Below are 22872 nucleotides of genomic sequence, written 5' to 3' on the forward strand. Positions count from 1 at the left end.
AATTTTGGTAAGTCTAAGTTTGAGAGCTTGCTATGCTTGAAACAAGGTAGAGAAAGATAAGAAAAGAGAGAGTAAGGGGTGAGTATATGAGCTAAGAACGTGTAAGGGAACCCCTTAACATATTCTCAAGTTTCTCTAGTCACATGGTCATAAGACTACTGTAACATCCCAAAATTCCTAATAAGGCTTAGTGCCTTTATTATGGTGCTGGGAGGGAATAAATGGAATTATACGTGATTTTAATGAATATTTATGTGATTATGTGAATTACATGAGTTATATTATAAAATGATTGGTTATGCATGTTTAAGTGTATTAAATGTGCTTATAGACTCATTTATGTTAACAATGGCATTTTTGTAATTTTAATCTATGGAGGGTATATCTGTAATTATATGTGCTATATATTTGAGCCCACATTGTTATGTGGGTATATTTGAGATATTCGGCAGGAGTCGATCATTTTGAGAAAAGTAGCGATAAAGTCACAACGAGGATAAATACCCGGCTCGGGGTGGGCCTAGAGGTATTATGTTAATTTGGTGAATTATCGAGACACATTGGGGTATCAGTTCTATTTGGGGAAAATATTTATATTTTCTGATTAATGGAACTAATTGGGAATTTTAAGTGTAATTTGAGGCTTAGTGGGAAACTAGTGTCAAATGACCCTTTTGCCCTTGAGGGGCTTTAAGAAGTGACTTGTGGGACAAGGACATTTTGGTCTTTTGGGACCATGAGGCTGGGAATAGGCCAAGTGATGAGTTGATTAGCTCTAACCGTTACTTTCTCTCGTTCTCTCTCTATAATGACCCAACTATTTCTAAGACCTTGAACCATTAAATCTACTAGACATATCTACTATTTCGATACAAACATAAGAAATAACATGCCTTTATGGGATCTCAGTGTTTACAAAACATAAAACATAGCTTTAAAAACAAGTTCAAAAAAAAAGTTGAATGCAGAATTACAAAAGAGACATATTTCAAAAGACTAAAATAAACGTTATCTTCGATCGACACGCAGCCCATCCATTCCATTCATCCTCAACACATATTCCATGCTACCAAGAATCCTTCCCCCTCCATAATCATTTTCCTGCATCACACTAAAATAAAGGAATGAGCCTAATGTCCAGCAAGAAAAATCTACTAAAATCAAAACATACATCGTAAACATAAGCATAAGACTACGTCAAATACTATAAAAGAACATAAGACTATCTAAAACATATATCATATATCATAAGCATACACTATAAAATATATGGCTACAAAAACATCTATTACAATGGCCATCATACATCTTGGGGCTTGCTAGCTAGGCAATCATATGCCCATAATTCTACAGGGCTAGTTATCTAAACAAGTCATATAAATTTATGGGGCTTGTTATCTAAACAAATCATATGCCCAAGGAATATACTATTGGGACTTGTTATCTAAACAAATTATATGCTTGTTATCTTGTTGACTGCGTTTTTAGCCAACGACGTGAGAACGTCAAAAATGACAAACCTTCAAGAGAATTCAAACGACACAGACAGTTTAATAAAGAAAATAAGGAACACACGCACTTTTTATAGTGGTTCAGCCCCGTTCAGTCGGTAATAGCCTAATCCACTTAGAGATTTTATTATTTTATCTACACTCAAGATCAGATGAACCAGTGTCAACTGAGTTTCTTCAGTGTAAATTCTCTATATACAAAAGAGTTCTCTCTCAAGAAAACGCACTTTCTCTTTCTAGAAAACTCAGACCAAAAATTCAAATTGCCCAAAAGTCCTTTTCTGATCCTATCAACCCTCTATTTATAGGCTTGGGATCAGAAACTGATATCCCCCTAGGATCGGGATATTTTATTATTCGTATTATATTTAAATTATAAGAAATATTCAAAATACAACAGAATCCTCAATTTGAGCGAAGAATGAGAGATTCCCGCGCATGCCCAGACCGATTCTTGCTGAGGCCGTTTCTGGGAATTTGACGCAGTCTGGTCTATTTGGTTGATGAATATCGTCTTCTGGTCGAACACATGCATGTTGGATACATACAAGTGCTGGTCGGACACATGCATGCCATTTCTCTATCTGGACAACCATGCACTCGTTGGACATATGCATAAGGACCAGACCTTTGTCTCTCCTCGGACCAAAGTCCGACCACATCTTGGACTACTCCTCGGACCAAAGTCCGACCACACCTTGGGCTCTCCTCGGACCAAGATCCAACCACACCATTGGACTCTCCTCGGACCAAGGTCCAACCACACCATTGGGCTCTCCTCGGACCAAGATCCGACCACACCATTGGGCTCTCCTTGGACCAAGGTCCGACCACACCATTGGGCTCTCCTCGGACCAAGGTTTGACCACCACCCTTGGGCTCTCCTCGGACCAAGATCCGACCACCACCCTTGGGCTCTCCTCGGACCAAGATCTGACCATACTCTTGGGCTCTCCTCGGACTAAAGTCCGACCATGCCTTTGGAGTACTCCTCGGACCAAAGTCTGAACGGACACACCCTAGCCCAAGTACTCTCGTCGGGTGCACTTGGCTTGGACATGACACCTCTCAAGCAGTCCAAACTCTTCACGGATGTACTGGCCTGCTGCTAAGCGAGATCACCCAACTATTCCATGCCACTTGTCATTTCTATTGCCACATCATCATTTTCAAATTTTGGGATAACATATCTAAACAAAACATATACCCAAGTACTAAAACATATCATACATATACATATCATAGCATAAACATATAACATAACATATCATAACATAAACATAACATAACATATAAGCACATAAAATCTATCCTATTTTCCTTACCAACACCGGGATATGAGAACAAGGACGAGATTTGGAACACTCCTAAAACCAACAATACAAGTTGTGAGTATGTATTTCTAAAGAATAAAGAATGAATGTGGAAACTAAACCATCAAGAAGAAACTTACCAAGAAAGAACTTAAGTTTCAAAAACCTAATCAAGAACCAATAACGAAAGTTAGGATCTGAATAAAAAGAACTAAAGAAACTAAAGAGTTTTAAAGAATGGACTTAAAGAATAGAAGTAACTTAGTTGACCTTATGGACTGGTCTAACTCCAATACCAAAATACACTAAGCCTCACTTCCCAAGTATTTTATAAATCTTAAGAATGGCAAAGCTTTTTCCCAACCCAAGTGTTTATCACTCTATGGTAGTACTAGACCCTTGGAGTCTGATCACAGCTGAAAAGTGAGGAGAAGGGCTAGGTTCTAAGTCCTATTTATAGAGTTCTAGGATTATAAATCTTCTTTTTGGCTTTGAATAAAAGTAATGAATTTAACTGAAAATATTTGAACTAACCATAAAATAACAAACTCTAATTCTCTAATCCACATGCTTATGACAAGTGTCATATTCTTATTGGCTTCATCTAAACCTTAGGTTATAATAAATAATACACCTAGGACCAGCAATATTAACCAAACCTTATGTTATAATTTATATTCTTAAACTATAGGTTAAACTTATAAAATTCATAACTATTGCTATGAGTTTCCAACTAAGTCCCGACTTGAACCAAAATCCACGAAATCTAACATACTACAAACTAATACTAACTACTACTACTACTACTACTACTACTACTACTACTACTACTACTACTATTATTATCTAGCTAGCTAAGTAAATATTCTGGGACTCTACACTCTCTCTCTTGGAAAGTCTCTCTCAAAGGGTGAAGGAAAGTTCTTGAAGATTAAAACTAGATGTGATCTTTGAAGGGAATTGGAAGTTTGTTCTTGAGGATTAGAAGGTTCCAAGCTTTGGGAACCCAGTGGGGAACTCGAATTCTAGGAGATAACCTCAGTTTTCAAAGATTTTAGTTAGTTTTTTTTTTGGTGTTTTTGATGAAATCCTTGGGTTTTGAGTTTGGTTTTGTTTTAGAGGGTTTTGATGGTTGTATTTTGTATTTTTGTGTTGATGGGAGCATTGTGGTGGTCAAGTCTGGTTAAAACTGAGTTTGAGGTTGCATTTGGGAGACTTGGAATTTTAGAAAATCGCTGGTTTTTCTGGGTTTACAAGGTAGCCTCGCGGCGCTTGGCAAGAGCACCGCGACTCGCTTGAATGTCTTCAACGCTGGGGGATTCCTCAGACTCCCTTGGCGTCGCGACCCTGAGCAGGCAGTGTCGTGCCTCAAAATGCAAGGAAATTGTGAGTGGGCTCTCTGCCCAATTAAGCGACGAGACGCAAATTTCCTAAGAATTTAGGCTGGCCTCTCACCCTAATGTGGGGCCGCGACTCTGAATGGTAAATTTGAAATAAGGGGCTTAGGGTTTTGGAAACCAGAATCAAAGGGCCCGGGAATGATTCTACTACCCAGTTTAGTGGAATTCGGGGTCCTGAGAGCTAGGGTTTGATCTTGTAGCCCTTTATCGATTCAGTTCTTAATGTCCTTGTGATGCTTGTGACTAGGAAGTACCGCTAGACTCGAGAGGAAATGATTGTACTCAAAGTCATTGTATTAACCTGCTCAACACTTGAGGTAATAAATCTGATATATGCACATAGAGCTAATCGATTGGTATGCTCATTAGCATTGAATTATCTGCAAATATGTGGTATCACTGATATTTAGTCATCATGTTGTATGTGGGGCCAAACAACCATCATATTGATCGTGGGGATGGTCAGCAAAGCATGTGGAGCGCAGGTCATGAAGGCGAGTCCAGTATGACGGTTTAGTCCCCACTCCCCCGACATGAACCGTGAGCTGTGTGCCTAAGTAAGCATCTTGCTCGGTTGGGCCACTCGACATGACTATTTTCCTAGGCTGTGTAATGGAGGGCAAGTTTAGTTTGAGGGTGCGGTCCCCACTTTCCCGACACAAAGCAAGAGGGGAATGCCTGTGTACGTATCTCGCTCGGTTGGGCCGTTCGGGAAGGCTGTTGTAACGACCCAAATTCACTAATAAGGCTTAAGGGCCTTGATTAGTGTGCCAGGAGGGCATGATGGGAATTATGTGTGATTATTATGATTAAGATGTATGATTATGATTTTAAGCATGTTATATGACTATGTGAATTATATTATGTGATAATAATGATATGTGAATTGTATTGTGTGGGTGCTGTGAAACAAACGTGATGCACGTGCCAAGACGGTCCTAGGAAACTAGATAAAGGTAACTGGTGACTTGGTAACCTGTGTAACCATTAGTAACCTTAGAAAGTAACAAGTATTACAAGGAAAGTGGTAGAATTGTAAAGTTAGGGGAAGGACAAATAAGCCCTTGAGGTTTAGTTAGTAAGTGATATTAATGGAGGGTTAAGAAGGTCTTTTGGCAGAGTTATAGAGTCTTTGGCTGAAGGAAAAAGTTAGGTACGATTTGTTTATGCAAAGTATAACTGAAGTTAAGCTTTTGGAAGGCTAGAAAGGGCAAGAAGGAAAGGGGGAATCAAGAACCTAGGAAGCAAGGTGGGAGAGGAGCTGAACTGAATTCTTTGAGGCTAAAGAAGGGTTTAAGGGGTGTGGAATCAAGCTTATATCAAGGTTTATACTGAGGTAAGGGATTGATCTCTGTTTTGTTAAGTTTTGAATTTGGTTTTTGAAAGGAATTGAGAAATAGCCATGGTTTTTCTTGTGTGGGATTCAGCTGGTTTGTTAAGGTGGAACTTAGCTCAAGCTTGGATTGGAGGAAGCTCAAGTCGAATTTCTGATAAAGGTAAGGGTATTAAGTGTATTTGCAATTTCATGGCTGTTATGGTTTAAGGAATTAGGGGACTGGTTTGTGCTTTTCTTAACTTTCAGTTTAAGTGTTAGAGTTTGAATTTAGGTGTGAATTCTGTGGATAAATGTGTAGATGAGTTGGGTTATAGTGTTTATAAGTTGTTGGTTGGTCTATGTGGGGTTTCAAACAGGTTTTGGGGCTTGGGTATGAAGTTGGGATGATTTGGAGTGAGTTAGGCTTGGGAAAAACGCGAAGGGAAACCCAGAAATCTGGGTCTGCGATGGTGTGCCGCGGCACGGCTTTTGCTTGCCGCGGCCTAGGGGTCTCTGGAGGTGGGTGCCGCGGCACAAGGAATGTGGTGCCGCGGCACAAGGCAAATTTCAGGGAGTTAAATTTTGCAATTTTTGGTCTTTGCTCTGGGGGTTCGGGGGATGCCTCCGGGGTGTTATTCTAAGGTTTTGGGGGTTCCGAGAGTGTGGATTAGGTACCGGGAAGGTATTCTTGGATTGGTTAATGACAAAGAATATTATATTTGTGTTTTGATTAGGAATTTGGAGAGGCTCAGGGTAGAGGACCGTGCTTGTGGCTACGTGGCATCGGAAATCAGTAAATTGAAAGGTAAGAACACTGCACCCGAATGTATGAATGTGATGGGACTAAGTGCTCTCGAGATTTGTTTTGTGTCATCGTTGGTATTATGCCAAGGGACACGTGTAAGCGGTCTAAGAGTACCGTTCATGAATTTAGCGCATGGGACGCGAATTGGTCACTGGGAGCCAGAAACGAAAGGATAACAGAGGGAGCAGCTTGTGAGCGCTAGCCCTGGTTATCATTTGTGCATTGTGTTATATGAGCTGATATGCTTTGTAAATGAAATACTTGACTATTGATATGCTTAAAGTTTATGAGATGCCATATGTGAGATTAACTTGACAGGTAAATGTGCATGTTCTATTGTTGATATGTGTTCTTGCTGGGCCTTGGCTCACGGGTGCTACGTGGTGCAGGTAAAGGCAAGAGCAAGCTGGACCAGTCCTGAGGTGGAGAGCTCTGAAGTGAAATGTACATAGCCAGCCGTTCGATCACCACGATCGAAGAGTGTGTCAGGACGGAGATTATCTAACTGCTCATTTTGCCTTAATATGGCTGTTAATGTATATAAACTTTGTAACTTTTGTAGTATGGCTTTTAAACTGTCATTTTTGGGATCCCATGTACATAAACAATGTTTAGCAATGAAAACGTATCTTTTGAGACCAAAACGCTTTTAACCCTAGTTCCTCTACCATTTCAATAACACGTTTTTACTTTAATGACTTGATTAGCGAGTCTGGCACTTTATAAACACACAGTGTAGCGGTCCTGGCTATCCAGGGCGTTACAGCTGTTTTCATGGGACGTGTAATTGATTATATGATTGAAATGTGTTTACCATTTATATGATTGGAATAAATGTATCTGATATATGTGAAGCATGTGTTTAATGCTTTTGAATATTTGAGACTATTGTTGTTATACCCTGGATGTTTTCTTGTTGGGCCTTTACTCACGGATGCTCTATGGTGGAGATAAGGACAAAGAGAGACTAGACCTGTAATGCCCTGGTTAGCCAAAACTGTTACACTATGTGTTTAAAATAGTGCTTAACTCACTAAGTGAGTCATTTGGAATTAAATGTGTAATTAAAGACTAAATCAAGGTTAGGCACTAAAATTTTTGGTCAACAAAGTAATTAATTTTCATTAAAAGTATTAAGTTTATACATGGGATCTCAAAAATTCTTTATAGACTGATAAAAGACAAATAAAATGCAGATTAGCTATCCTAAACGGTAAAACAGGGTTCAGCCCTAGGTCCTCCCAAGCTATCCCGGGCGTGGCGGTGGAGTAGACTACATATGTACACACTGCCCCTATAGCTCTCCAACTCATGTTTGGTCTAGCACTCCCTCTCCCTTACCTGCACCACATAGCACCTGTGAGCCAAGGCTCAACAAGAAAACTTAAATCAACAGGTACAATGAGCAACAATATATAAGCAGTAAACTTAAATCGATAAATTCATTCAACAACAGGACATAAACAATAAGCTTAGCAGGAATAACCTGCTCAATCAAATACATAATCGTACCTCAACAATCAATGCAGTTAGTTAAGTGCAATCAATACTTTTATTTATTTGTATAACATTCAAGCCCGACGACCTTAGGCCGAGTCCTCTGGTCTTATAGCCGACCCCGACATGCTTAGGCTAGGCTGCGTTCCACACATTTGCTATCGGCCCTCAGCACCCTTAGGCCAGCCTTCAGAATAGATATAATCACATATATATTGCAAAACATACAATCAGATGCAGCATATACAAGCATGCCCTACCAGGTATTCACTATTCTCAAATAAAGTTATAATCGTAATCTCACATATAATCATATTCGTTAATAGGGGTCCAAGCCCCAATCATAAACCGGGTGCAATTTTCTTACCTCGAGTTCTATGTGATAGACTATACGACCTCAAGTACGATCCTGATCCCGAGCCTTGTGATAATCTACTCACAACTTAAACATACTCTTTTTAGGGATTGACTTCAAATCCCGAGCCTCACCATAGACCTTACACTTAAGATTACTTTTTCTAGTTTAAACATCCCCCAAGCACCCAAGTGGGCAAACAAATGGATTCCCGAACTCCCCAGGCCCTAATCCTAAAATCATAAAAAAACCATAATTCGGGACACCTAGTGCAGTAACGCCTGCATAAAGCTTAGGCTTTCTAGAATACTGGCACAGAAGCCCCTAACTCCAAAATCTAAATACCAAAAATTAAAAATCAAAATCCCTTGGTTTCTAGGACACTAGCGTGATTGCGCCACAACCTAGCACGGTCGTGCTAGGTCACCAGATACCCAAAAATTACCCAGAAGCTTAGTGTTCTTTCCCAATTACGGACTTACGACTTCTTCCTGGATTTCAGACCCAAAGCTCGACCCCACATCAGCATTTCAATAGATTTACGACCATAAAACAACTTATACATCCCAAACAACCAAGTACCAACATTAACCAACTTCAATAATACACCAAAACTCATCAAACTACAACATACTAACAATTGAAATTTTGAGCATAGAACTCAAGCTTCCAACCACCAAATTTTAAAATCCTAAACCCAAATCATAATCATACATCAACACATCAAAGTTAAAGGCAACCAAACTCATTTCAAAACTCGATACACCTAAAACCTAACTCTAAGCACTTCAGTCTCCATTCAGACACCTCAAACTCCAAAAATTCAAAACATAACCATGGAAATGAAAAATAGGGTAACTAAGTTCTTACCTCCTTTGAATTTCGAAGACCATCCTACCTTCACCCCAAAGTTTCTCTTCAAAGCATCACCGAGGGAAAATTGGTCAATATGCCAAAAACCCCACTAAACCTCTAATTAACACCCTAAATTACCAATTAAATTACTAACCCTCCAAATACAATTATTTCCTCCAATAATATTTCACTAATTCCTGACCTACACAAAATTACCAAAACACCCCTTGGCTCACCTCGAGCTTGGTATAAATCCCTGTTGTGACTTTTTCGCCAAATCACTCTAAAGGATCGACTTAAGCCAGTTATCGAAAATATATCCACATATTAATGTGGTTCCAATCACATAACACATATAATTACAATTATACCCTCAACAAGTCAATATTACGAAAATGCATTTTTCCACAAAAACGGGCCGACATGCATATTTAATACACATAAACATGCATAAATGGTCATATCTTAATATAACTCATATATTTCACATAATCTCACATATATTCAATTAAATCCATATATAAATCCGATTATGCCATCCTGGCACAGTAATCAAGACACTCAGCCTTAATAGCGAATTTGGGATGTTACAATACCAGCCATGAGTTGGAGAGCTTCAGGGGCGTTGTGTACATATGCAGCCTGCTCAATCACCATGATTGAGGTTTCTTTTGTGGATCTAGAATTAGTGATCATTTTTCCGCTGAGGATGGCTAATTTGGATATTGTTTTTCATGTATCAGTTTATAAGCTCTTTTCTAGGATCCCATGTATATATTAAACTCTTTTAATGTAAAGTATTACTCCATTGGCCAAATTTTTTAATACCTACCCTTTATTTAGTTTAATTACACGTTAAAGTCCAAATGCCTCGTTTAGCGAGTTGAGAACTATTTTAAACACACAGTGTAACTTTACTGGATTAGTAGGTCGTTACAACCACTATACCACTCCATACAATAAACCCCATAGTAACCTCCTAAGGGTAGTTTAGTCTTTGACACCAATTCCCACAAAACCTCAAATTACGCTTAAAATTCCTAATTAATTCCACTAATCCTCCAAATACGAATATATTTCTCGAATACAACCCATATCTAGATAATTCCCGTTAATTCACCAACTTACCAAAATACCCCTAGGCTCACCCCGAGCTGAGTATTTATCTCCGTTGTGACTTTTCCACTAATTGCTCAAAAGGACTGACTCATGCTAAATATCTCAAATATATCCACATAATAAAGTGGTCTCAAACATATAACACATATATTTACAATTATACCGTCAATAGGTCAAAATTACAAATTTGCCCATTTTTAACCAAATTGGGCCTTTAACCACATTTGATACACTTAAACATGCATAATCAGTCATAGTATAATATAACGCATGTAATTCACATAATCAATTAAATATTCAATAAAATCACATAGTATCACATATAGATCCAATTATGTCCTCTCGACACACTAATCAAGGTACTAAGCCTTATTAGTAATTTTTGGGCATTATAACTATCCCCTCATAATAGAAATTTTGTCCTCAAAATTTACCTAAATAGCTCGGGATACTAATCCTGCATGTCTGAATCTATCTACCAAATTGCTTCCTCGACCTTACTATTGCTCCATAGTACTTTAACCATAGGAATAGTCTTGTTTCTCAAGACTTTGTCTTTTCTATCTAGGATCTGTATTGGTCACTCCTTATAGGATAAATCTATCTGTAGCTCCAGATTCTCATAACCCAACACATGAGTTGCATCTGATACATATTTCTGAAACACTAGAATATGAAACACAGTATGCACCCTTGACAGTGATGGGTGTAAATCCAACCTGTAGGATACCTACCCAATCCTCTCCAGAATCTCAAAAGGCCTAACAAACCTAGGGCTCAACTTGCCCTTCTTTCCAAATCGCCTTTGAACTCAAAGGCGAAAGTCGAAGAAAAACATAATCCCCAACTTGGAACTCTATATCTCTACACATAGGATCAACTTAGTTCTTCTGTCTGCTCTGTGAGGAGAGCATCCGAGTTCTAATATTCTCAATAGCCTCATTGGTCCTCTGAATTGCTTCAAGACCCACATATTTCCTCTCACCCATTTCATCCCAATGAATAGGTGATGTACACTTTTTACCATACAACATCTCATATGGAGCCACTTCAATATTCCATTGATAGTTGTTGTTGTAGGAAAATTCAATCAATTGCAAGTACTTACTCCAAGACCCTTCAAAGTCCAATACACACACCTAAAGCATGTCTTCCAATATCTGACTAATCCTTTCAGATTGTCCATCTCTCTAAGGATGATAGGTAGTACTAAACTTCAACTGTGTACCCATAGCCTTCTTCATACTTCCCTAAAACTTGGAAGTAAAAGTGGGGTCCCAATCTAACACAATAGACTTCGAAGCCCCATGTTGATGAATAATCTCTTTCACATACAGCTCAGCATACTGATCCATTGTAAAAATTGTCATCACAGGCAAAAAGTGAGCTAACTCGGTATACTGATCCACAATCACCCATACTGAATTTGCTGACCCACTATCCTAGGTAGTCCAACCACAAAGTCCATGGTGATGTCCTCCAATTTCCACTCAGGGATACACAAAGGCTGTAATAACCCTGCTGGTCTTTGGTCTTTAGCTTTCACTTGTTGACACATCAGGCATTAGCCACATACTCAGTCACCTTTTTCTTCATCCCAGGCCACCAATACAAATACTTTCGATCTTGATGAATCTCCCGTCTAATACTGGCATCCATCGGAACACAAATCCAATCTTTATATCTCAGTAGACCCATCTTAGAAATAGTATAGTCCTTAGCCATTCTAGCTAAGACGTCCTTTTTAGACTTCATCAATTGGGGGTCACTCATCTAACATTCTCTTATTCTCTCCAAAAGAGTAGACTATAGAGTGGTGTTTGCTAACTGGCCCACTACCAACTCTTTCCCTACTCTAGTCATATCTTCTACCAACATTCTTGATATCTACTTCAGACTAAATAATTGTCCCAGCCCTCTCTAACTCAAAGCGTCTACCACCATATTGGCTTTCCCGAGATAATAGAGGATTTCACAGTCATAATCATGTACCAACTCTAGCCAATGTCTCATTCTCATATTCAGATCCTTCCGAGTAAAAAAGTACTTCAGACTCTTGTGATCAGTGTATATCTCATACTTCTCTCCATATAAATAGTGTCGCGCACACCATCAGTTCAAATACCAATGTTGCTAACTCAAAATCATGAGTAGGGTAGCACTGTTCCTATTCTTTCAACTATCATGATGCATAGGCAATCACCTTCCTAGTCTGCATCAGAACACAACCTAACCCTTGTCTAGACACATCGCAGTAGACCATAAACTTCTCTTGATCTGATGGAAGACTCAAAACTGGAGTAGTGATAAATCATCGCTTCAATTCTTGAAATTTGTTCTCACATCTATCCGAACAAACAAACTTCAAATTCTTGCATGTTAACTGTGTCAGTGGTGTAGCAATCTTTGAGAACCCTTCTACAAAGCGTCGGTAATACCCTGCCAATTCGAGAAAACTTCTTATCTCTAAAGCACTCCTTGGCATTGGCCAATCTCTGATTGCCTCAATCTTGGCTGAATCTACCTTAATCCTGTCTTTACTAACAATGTGACCAAGGAATGTCACCTATGGTAACCAGAACTTACACTTCTTGAACTTTGCATACAATCTGTGCTCCCTTAGTCTCTTTAGTACCAACCGGAGATGCTTTTAATGCTCTGCTTTTTACTTGGAATAAATCAATATATCATCGATGAAGACGATCTTAAACTTGTCTAAGTAGTCTTGGAACACCCTATTCATCAAATCCATAAATGTCGCTGGGGCATTTGTCAATCCAAAAGACAATCCCATACCTCGTGCGAAAGGATGTCTTCGAGATATCCTCGTCTTTGATCCTCAACTAGTGATAACCAGATCAAAGATCAATCTTTGAAAACATTGTCTTGCCTTGCATATCCTAGGTCAAACAGATCATCAATCCTAGGTAGCAGATACTTATTCTTGATAGTCAGCTTGTTCAACTCTTTGTAGTCAACGCACATCCTTAATGTCCCATCATTCTTCTTAACAAACAATTCTGGTACACCCCACAGTGAAAAACTGGGTCTAATGAACCCCAAATTGGGTAACTCCTGCAATTGTACCTTCAATTCTATTAGAGCCATTCTGTACGGTACTCTGGCCACTGGTTCCATCCTTGGTGTCAACTCAATCACAAACCTGATCTCCCAATGCACCGACAACCTTGGTAAATCCTTTGGGAATACATCCAGAAACTCACAGACTAACCTAGTCTCTTCAGGTCCAACTGGTACAACCTTAGAGGTATCCACCACACTAGCTAGGAACCCCATACAACCTCCACGCAAAAGGTCTTTAGTCATCAATGTTTAAATTAGAGAAACATGAGGCCCGCTCACATTACCCACAAATACAAATGGGTCCTCATCCTCAGGCTCAAAATTTACCATCCTCCTCTTACAATCTATGGTAGCCCCATACTTGGATAACCAATCCATACTCAAGATCATATAAAAATATTCCATCACAAGCTCAATAAAATCTACATACAACTCTTTACTATCAACCTTTACTGGTAATGATCTGACCCATATCCTAGAGACTACCAACTCCCCAGTAGGTACTAAATTCCCAAATCTGACAGCACAATAATCACAGGGTCTACACAATCTATCTATCACTTTGCTAGATACAAAAGAATGTGTAGCACCATAATCAATCAACACTGTATAAGAAGAACCAGCACTAGAAATCTGACCTGCCACTACTAAAGGATTAGCCTCGGCCTCTAATTGCGTCAAGGTGAACACTCAAGCTAGAGTCAAGTTGTTTGCCTTCTTTGGTTCTTCCTTCTTCACCCGTGGGTAATATTTCCTGAGATGTCCAACCACCCCCACATAAAAAGCATGCTTTCGCTCGGCATTCTCCCATATGGCGTCTCTTGCATGTGGCACATTCTAGATAAGTCCTCCCAATTTCATTGCCGCCTTGGGAGCCAACTTGAATGCCCTGGGCCCTCCTATCTGGGCCTGAAACTGTAGAAGTGTCTAGGGTATTCCTCTTATGGACACTACGGCCTCTGCGCCTTCCAGAATATGAAAATGGAAGTACCCCCTCATTGTGTCTTGCCTGGCAACACTTTCAAGCCAAATATTATTCTCTGCGCACTCAACAGTAGGGGCCTTCTCCACTACCTAAGCATAAGTCGTAACTCTAGGTACAGAGGTCATCCTGACATCCCAAGCTATCATAACATTTATCCCTCGAACAAATCGTTCCTTTCTTGTTACATCATTTGCCACCAAGTCAGAAGCGAACTTGGCCAACCCATTAAACTTCAGAGCATATTTTGTCACTGTCATGGTGCCCTAATTGGTAAACTCATATGCTTTTGCAGCCCTAACGGCATTGTTGTAATACTTTTCATTAAACAAATCTCTAAACTCTTCCCACTCAATGTAGTCACATCCCGAGTTTGGGATACCATCTCCCACTAGATATAGGCATCCTCCCAAAACATATATGTGGCACATGACACTCTGTCGTTGCCTACCACCCTCATGAAATCCAGGATGGAGGTAGTCATACTCATCCAGTGCTCAGCTCGCAATGGGTCTGGCCTTCCCTCAAAAGTAGGCACATGCCACTCTGTCGTTGCCTACCACCCTCATGAAATCCAGGATGGAGGTAATCATACTCATCCAGTGCTCAGCTCGCAGTGGGTCTGGCCCTCCCTCAAAAGTAGGAGGGCGTTTCTTTCTGAACTGTTCATATAACGGCTCCCACCTGTTCTCATCCCCTAGCTGCTGCTATAAAACTGGTGCCACAACAGGTGGCACAACTGTTGCAGCGATCCCTAGAGGAACTTGCTATCTCAACAAATGGATCTCATCCTCTTGTCTCTGTAGTCTGGCTTGCTTTTCAGCAAACATCTATTACGAGTTCTCAAGGGCTGGCAGAGGGTTCTAACCCTAGTCATCATCTCTAGCTTGGATCTTGGCACTGACTAGTCTATTTGATCACCTTTGAAGCATAATTTCCAAGTATATCTTCAATCAATGAATTGACCCATCATGCAATGATAACGGTACCCAGCACCACCCACACGGTCCCAAAACTGAACAAATAAGCACACACATTCAATAAGTGTTGGATTAGCTTATACAGGATCTTTATTTATTTTCATGTATATCTAATATTAAACAAATTAATACGAGATAGCCTAAAACATGTTTCTAAAATTGAATTCAAAGAGAAACAAAGAATATAATACTTACAGTATACGCAGCGGAATTAAAGAGTCCTTCCTTCAGTTTCTCTAACTCTTGTATCCTCTCTGTCGCAGAGTATTATCAAGAAACTGAACCGATCTTCTATTTTCTTCACAATATTCCAATGTATCCTTAGAACCACCTAGACTAGTGTGGGAAATTCTCAACACATGAGATAGATATAGAGAGAAGAAGAGAAAATAGCAAAGTGGCTTAGAAAAGGACTTGTGTTTAGAGAAAATCTAAAACTATCAGAAAATCTGACTTGTGACTTATCAAACTTCTATTTTCACTTCTCTCTAAGCACTCCTTTTATAGACACAATTAGGTCATTTAATTTAATTAAAAAATCAATAAAATAATAGCCATTTTGAAGCCCTAGGTTGAAATTATCATGAGCTATAGGCCCGTGAAATTTCCCATTTGATTATAAGCCCATTGGACTTAAAATCAAGGCCTGTATTATTTTCTATTGATTTAATTAATTAAATAATTATTTAAATCATTTATCAAATTAATTATTTATAATTTGAACCTTGATTTAAATTTATTTATTAATTTAGATACCAATTTATCTTAATTAATAAATCTGCCATAATTTCTCTTTTCTTCTCAAAATTACACAACTCTGTGAAACTATCCAAAATTGACTTGGTCAACTTTGATAATTCTAATTGATAATTAAATCAATTAATTGAGACTATCTAGATGATTTTATCCAAGGTACAATGGGGACCATGACCCTATGAAATCAAGCTCCAATAAGTTATCATAAATCTAACAAATAAATTTACTAACTTATTAATTCACTATAGACTTGGAATTGCACTCTTGAATTCATAGAACGCTCTATAACAAATATAGATACGCTATTAATTATCAATTGTTACAACCATAATTGTCACTCAATCCTCTATAGACGGTCTACAATGAGATAGGACTAAAATACTGTTTTACCCCTCATTGTATTTTATCCTTAAAACACTTAGTTCCTTGTAAATGATATTTCAGTAAACTAATTTAACTACTGAAATGAGATCTCTATCATTTAACACCTTGAACCAAACTAAAAGGAAACCACTGTTTCACTTCTTCATTAGAAGCTATAGATGTTCATATCTTGATTAACACTCCCACTCAATTATACTACCGAGTTCCCAAGATGTAAGTATGGGCTAATCCGTAGGGTAAGCTGGTAACGAACAAGTCAAAGAACTCAAATAATTCAATCAGTTAGAATACTAACCACTCAGAATTGAGATTGAATTGACCTATGGTCAACTATATGATATGACTAGAATAGATAATAACGGTATGCTTACTTATCTTATCAACTGTCAATATCGGTCTTGTCCGATGTAACAAATACATCCGATCTTATCTACTTTACTAATGTTCTGGAAAGAACATAACACTATAATGTGTAAGTAGATCATATCGTAGATTGGCAAGTCAGTGTAAATCCTGGGCACTGACTAATCTTAGGACTAACTTATTTTGAACATATAATCATATTTATATTCCACTGTGATTACGTCACTGTAAATAAGATTAACTATATGCTTGGGATTTAATAGAAGTTTATATTAAACAAATAATCATGAAAATAAAACATGTGAGCAAAGTGATTGACCAAGTCAAAAAATGATTTTTATTCTTTTATTGATAATAAAATAAGATTACAAAGAATTTGGGTTTTAATTAGGGCATAAAACCCCAACAATAAGCATTTTAATAGCTTTCACATACATCAATCATGCTAATAAGAATGTCTTTTCATATTCATGTTTAACAACAATGATAATAAGCACGTTCCCATTATTCACAAGCAACAGTAGTGCTAATAAGCACATCTTTAATATTCACATATCAATCAAGGGCCAAGCCCTATCAATATAACTCATGCTCCTTATTCAAGCATGCAAATAAGGCATTTATATGTCAAATAAAAAATTAAGCACATAATCACATCAGTAGATACCAAACGCTGAGTCGAGTTTATCTTTAGCGGTAAGTGTAGATGCCTAGTAAATCTTCAGGAACCATTAAACTTTGGCAGCTCTGATACCAAGCTGTAACTTCCTACTTATCCAGAATTGTTACACTGTGTGTTTAAAACAATGCTTAACACGATAGGCGAGTCATTTGGACTTAAACATGTAAATAAATTTAATAAATAGGTTAGGTACTAAAAATTTTTGCCAAAAAGAATAACATTTATAATTAAAATGTTTCAGTATATACATGGGATCCTAGAAAAGAGTTTACCAAAAGTTACAACACAAACATAATACAAAATAGTCGTCCTAAGTTGAAAAATGAACTATAGTTCTAGATCGTCAAAAGAAGTCTCGACCACGATGATCGAACAGGCCGCATATGTACACATCACCCCCGAAGCTTTCCAACTCATGGCTAGTCCAGCATCTCTTTGCCCTTACCTGCACCACGTAGCACTCGTGAGCTAAGGCTCAGCAAGAAAACTCAAACACATATAACAGATAGTCAATGGGATATAACTCATGATTAGCATGCTTAGAAGTTATAACACAATTCAAGCAGGCATTCAATCCATCTATGTGACCATAGAGCCACACGAGCGCATACCACACTCATTTCTTCCAAGCAGCTATAGAGCATACAAGCGCGTATCACGCTTCCAGATTGGCCCAACCATAACGACATGCATTCTGCATGCTAATGTCGACCACGACTTATAAGCTGAGCTTTTCAATTGGATACAACAAGATATGCATTTCACACATAAAATAACTATGCATAATACACTCATTCATGTTTAAATAAACATTCCAAAGCATGGCCATAACCATGTTCAATGACTGGGGCCCAAGCCCTAATCTCAACACAGGTGTAGTTTTCTTACCTCAAGTCTTTAGCGATAAAGCGAGGTGACCCCGAGCACGATCCTTTCCTCCCAAGCTTAGCAGAAACTCCCTTAGTTACAACCCATTAAGAAATATTCATCAAAAAATGAATCGGCAGAGGGCTTCAAGACCAAGCCCTAGCCCTCGGGACATTGAATTCCACTAAACCGGGTAATAGAATTGTTCCCGAGCCCTTTGATTCGGTTTCCCAAAACCCAAACTTAACAAATTCTAAAATCCCTATTTAGCATCGCGACACCCCATACCTACGTCGCGTCCCCACACTAGGCCGAGAGGCGAACCTGAATTCTCAGGCATTTTGCGTCGCGGTGGCCACCACTAATGGTCACGGCGCCCCACATGGCAGAGAGCTAACCCATAAAAATTTTCCCATTTTGAGTGGCGATGCTATGATGTTCCAAGGGAAAACCTAGCCTCAAGAACCAAGCATTGTGGTGCCACTGCTTAAACCCAAAATTTCTGCGATTTCAGAAATCGCAAACCGACCGAAAATCATCCCAAAACATAATTTTAACCAATTGGAGATTAATATGAACCACAAATCAGTCATACCACCCATAAGCATCATAAAAACAACATTAAAATACTCCAAAACCCAACAAAACCCCAACAACATAAATTGTCAAAAACACTCCAAGAACAATTCAAAAAGCTTCAAGAATTTAGATTACCTCTTAAAATTTTAAGTTCCCAGCTGAATTCCCTAGCTTGACTGCTCCATAATCCTTCTCCTTGCTGCTCAACATCTCCCCTTAAACTCTCAATTCTTCAATTTTGGTAAGCCAAAGTTTGAGAGCTTTTTATGCTTGAAGTAAGGTAGAGAAAGAGAAGACAAGAGAGAGTAAGAGGTGCATAGATGAGCTGAGAATGTGTAAGGCAACCCCTCAACATATTCTCAAGTTTCTCTAGTCACATGGTCAAAAGATCACTATACCCCTCAATGCAATAAACCCCACAGTAACCTGCCAAGGGTAATTTAGTCATTTGACACCAATTCCCACTAAACCACAAATTACACTTAAAATTCATAATTAATTCCACTAATCCTCCAAATACGAATATCTTTCCTGAATACAACCCATATCCAGATAATTCTGGGAAATTCACCAACTTACCGAAATACCTCTAGGCTCACCCCGAGCCGGGTATTTATTCCTGTTGTGATTTGTCCACCAATTGCTCAAAAGGACCGACTCGTGCCAAATATATCAAATTTATCCACATAATAATGTGGTCTCAAACATATAACACGTATATTTACAATTATACCATCAATAGGTCAAAATTACGAATATGCTCCTTTTTAACAAAAGCGGGCCTTTAACCACATTTAATACACTTAAACATGCATAATCATTCATATTATAAGATAACTCATGTAATTCACATAATCACATAAATATTCAATAAAATCACATAGTATCACATATAGATCCAATTATGCCCTCCTAACACACTAATCAAGGCACTAAGCCTTACTATAAATTTTGGGGAGTTATGGCACTTGTCTATCCTTAGCATGCCACCAGCCTAACTTGGCAATGTGGGCTTGATTAATCTGGCAAACCTTTTAAAACCAAGACTCCCCCCCCCCCCCCCCAAAACTCCCTTGGAAGGCATATGGAATCCCAATTTGCGAGAGCTAAATATCGCGATATATCCACTATCCACTTGAAATGTGTTACCGTTTTTTCCAACTCTTCACAGGTAGATTTTGTAAAAATAAATGATGACATGGAGTAAATCGGTGTGCTTTTGCTTACCGCCTTGGTAAGGGTTGAACGGGCTGCCTGGGATAAGAGTTTACATTTCCAACCTTCTAAGCATGCCATCACTTTATCTTTAATGAACTCAAAATCCTTCGATCAGTTTCTGGTCATGAGGATTGGGTTTCTCAAAAACTTGTCTCTCCTATTCATTTCTCTAAATCTCAAATTATGGAACAAACAATCCCAGGAATGATGAGTGACATTATTGGAAAAAACTAAGGATGATTTCTGAGTATTTAGCAGTTTCCCTGACCATTTATAATACAAATCCAAACAATCCTAGACTACTGCAACCTCCTCCTCCTCCTCCTCCTCCGCCTTGCAGAAAATGAACGTATCATCAGCATACATTAGGTAAGATATGGAGGGACTTCGAGAGCATACCTTGAATCCATTAATGTGGTATGTTGCTTATTTTTTAGGATCCGACGGGAAAGAACTTCACTGTAGATTACAAATAGGTACGGAGAAAAAGGGCCTCTCTTCCTTAGACCCCTAAAAGGCACGAATTATTTTAGCGAGCTTCTGTTAAGAAGAACTGAAGAGATGACTGAAGTAATACACCTCATAATTAGTCCTCGGAACTTGTCATCAAAATGAAAGTCGTTGAGGACCCTATGCACAAACGTCCACTCAAGCCTATCGTATGCTTCAGACATATCTTGCTTCATTCTCACATGTCCTTCAAGACCTATTTTTCTTTTGAAAGAGTCTAAGATCTCATGGGCTATAATACCATTTTTCGCAATCCAACGGCTTGGAACAAAAGCGACTTGGAAAGGGGATATTATTGATGGCAGAATCACACGGATCCTATTTGCCAGAATTTTCAATATCACTTTATAGGTGAAATTGCAGAGACTAATTGGTCTAAAGTCATCAAAATTCTGACTGGAATTTCTCCTTGGGATGAGCATGAGGAGCGTCTTGTTTAGGGCTTTCACGAATTTTCCCGTCACGAAGAATTGGCATACTGTTTCAATTAAATCATTCCCAACTATATCCCAGTGTGCCCTATAGAAACAGCTAGGCATCCTATCCAATCCTATTGCCTTTGAGGATCCCATTTACCATACAACTTCAAGAACCTCTTTCCTAGTAGGTATCTGGGACAAATTAGTATTGATATCATTGGAGATAGCTGGTGTGACTAAGTCCTCCAACTCGTCATCAATTTTAGGATTAGAGGAAGAGAACAACTTCTTGAATTTATTAAGGAAGTAGTCTCCCACATTTCTTCGCCCCTGAATCCAAGAGGTACAGTCTTCGAAGATTGCTCCTGTGAAATTTTTGTGTCTTCTAATAATTCTTGATGCATGAAAGAACCTTAATTTTTATCCCCTTGTTTTAGCCATTGTTCCCCAGATTTTTTATGCCATATCTCATTTTATTGGTTTATAACTTCCTCCATCTCCAGCATAATATTAGCCTCCAATTTTAGGTTTTCCTGTAATGGTGGCTTGCACTAGACCTCATCGAGGAGTTTTTTTAGGATGGCCATCCTCTCTTTGCAAAAACCATAAGCTCTCGATTCTATATTTGCAGTCGTTTGTTGGTGTTGGTTAATTTTGTCACTAATTGGAAGCTTCGGATTCCTCTAACTACAATTTCCCATGCTTCTTGCAACACTATGTGACAGCCTGGGTCTCTGGTTCAGGCATATGAATCTAAAAGGTGAGTTGATCCTTTCACGTCTAATAACAAGTCTAACACGAAAGGGGAATGATCTTAATCTTTTATTACGAGGGATCGCACCCCCACTTTAGCGAAATATATAAGCCACTCAAGAGCACCTATAAACTCTATCCAATCTCTCCTCACCAAGTTCTGAAGCTCTCGACCATTCGTCAATGTGAAAAAAGTTCCCATACTTCCAAGATCTATTCCTCCCACTACTACAAAATTGTACTTAGACGACATGCATGAGATGATGTTTGTGGTAAAATTGTCGTGTCATGTTAAAAATATACATGACACAACAGTCGCTCACAAACTGTTGTGCCATGCAAATTAAAACTCACATGAAACGACAGTTCTAATGAGACTTTTGTAACATGTCTATTTTTAACATGAGACAACATTTCTACTTAAACTGTTGTCTAATGCAATACAATTTTTCTAATCAAGTACTAATTTAATTTGTATTTTTTAATATAATTTAATATATTTTATTTAAATATATTAATTAATAATTTGCAACACACAAAATAGCTACTAGTTAAAGAATGGGTTTTGTTTTTAAATGAGTTATTCAAATAATTCTTTAAATTTTTTAATATTTTTTTGTAATATTAATTGCTAATTGAATTACTTATTATATATTTAATAAAATAATATTTCTTTTATTAAAAATTCATTAATGATGGTGCTGTTTGGTAACACTTAAAAAAATAGGTTTTTATTTAGTTAATCAAAAATTTGAGAATTGAATATAAAACAGTGTTTGGTAACTTTATTTTTATTTATTATTTTTAAAATTTTAATTAAAATTCATTAAATTTTGAAAATAGAATTTTTTTTCACTTTTAATTTTTTTAAACCGTTTCGACTTTTTGTTTCTTTTTTTCTTCTCTTCTTCAAGTCAACACCTCATTTCATATTGTTAAACAAAAAATAAAAATAAAAGTTATCAAACGCGTTTATTGTTTTTAAAAACAAAAATAATAATAAACACGTTTGATAACTTTTATTTTTATTTTTTGTTTAACAATATGAGGTGTTGATTTGAAGAATAGAAGAATAAAAAGAAAGGAAAAGTCGAAAGCAGTTTAAAAAAAATTAGAAAGTGAAAA

This window comes from Humulus lupulus, chromosome 2, assembly GCF_963169125.1.
Source record: "Humulus lupulus chromosome 2, drHumLupu1.1, whole genome shotgun sequence".
NCBI lineage: Eukaryota > Viridiplantae > Streptophyta > Magnoliopsida > Rosales > Cannabaceae > Humulus > Humulus lupulus.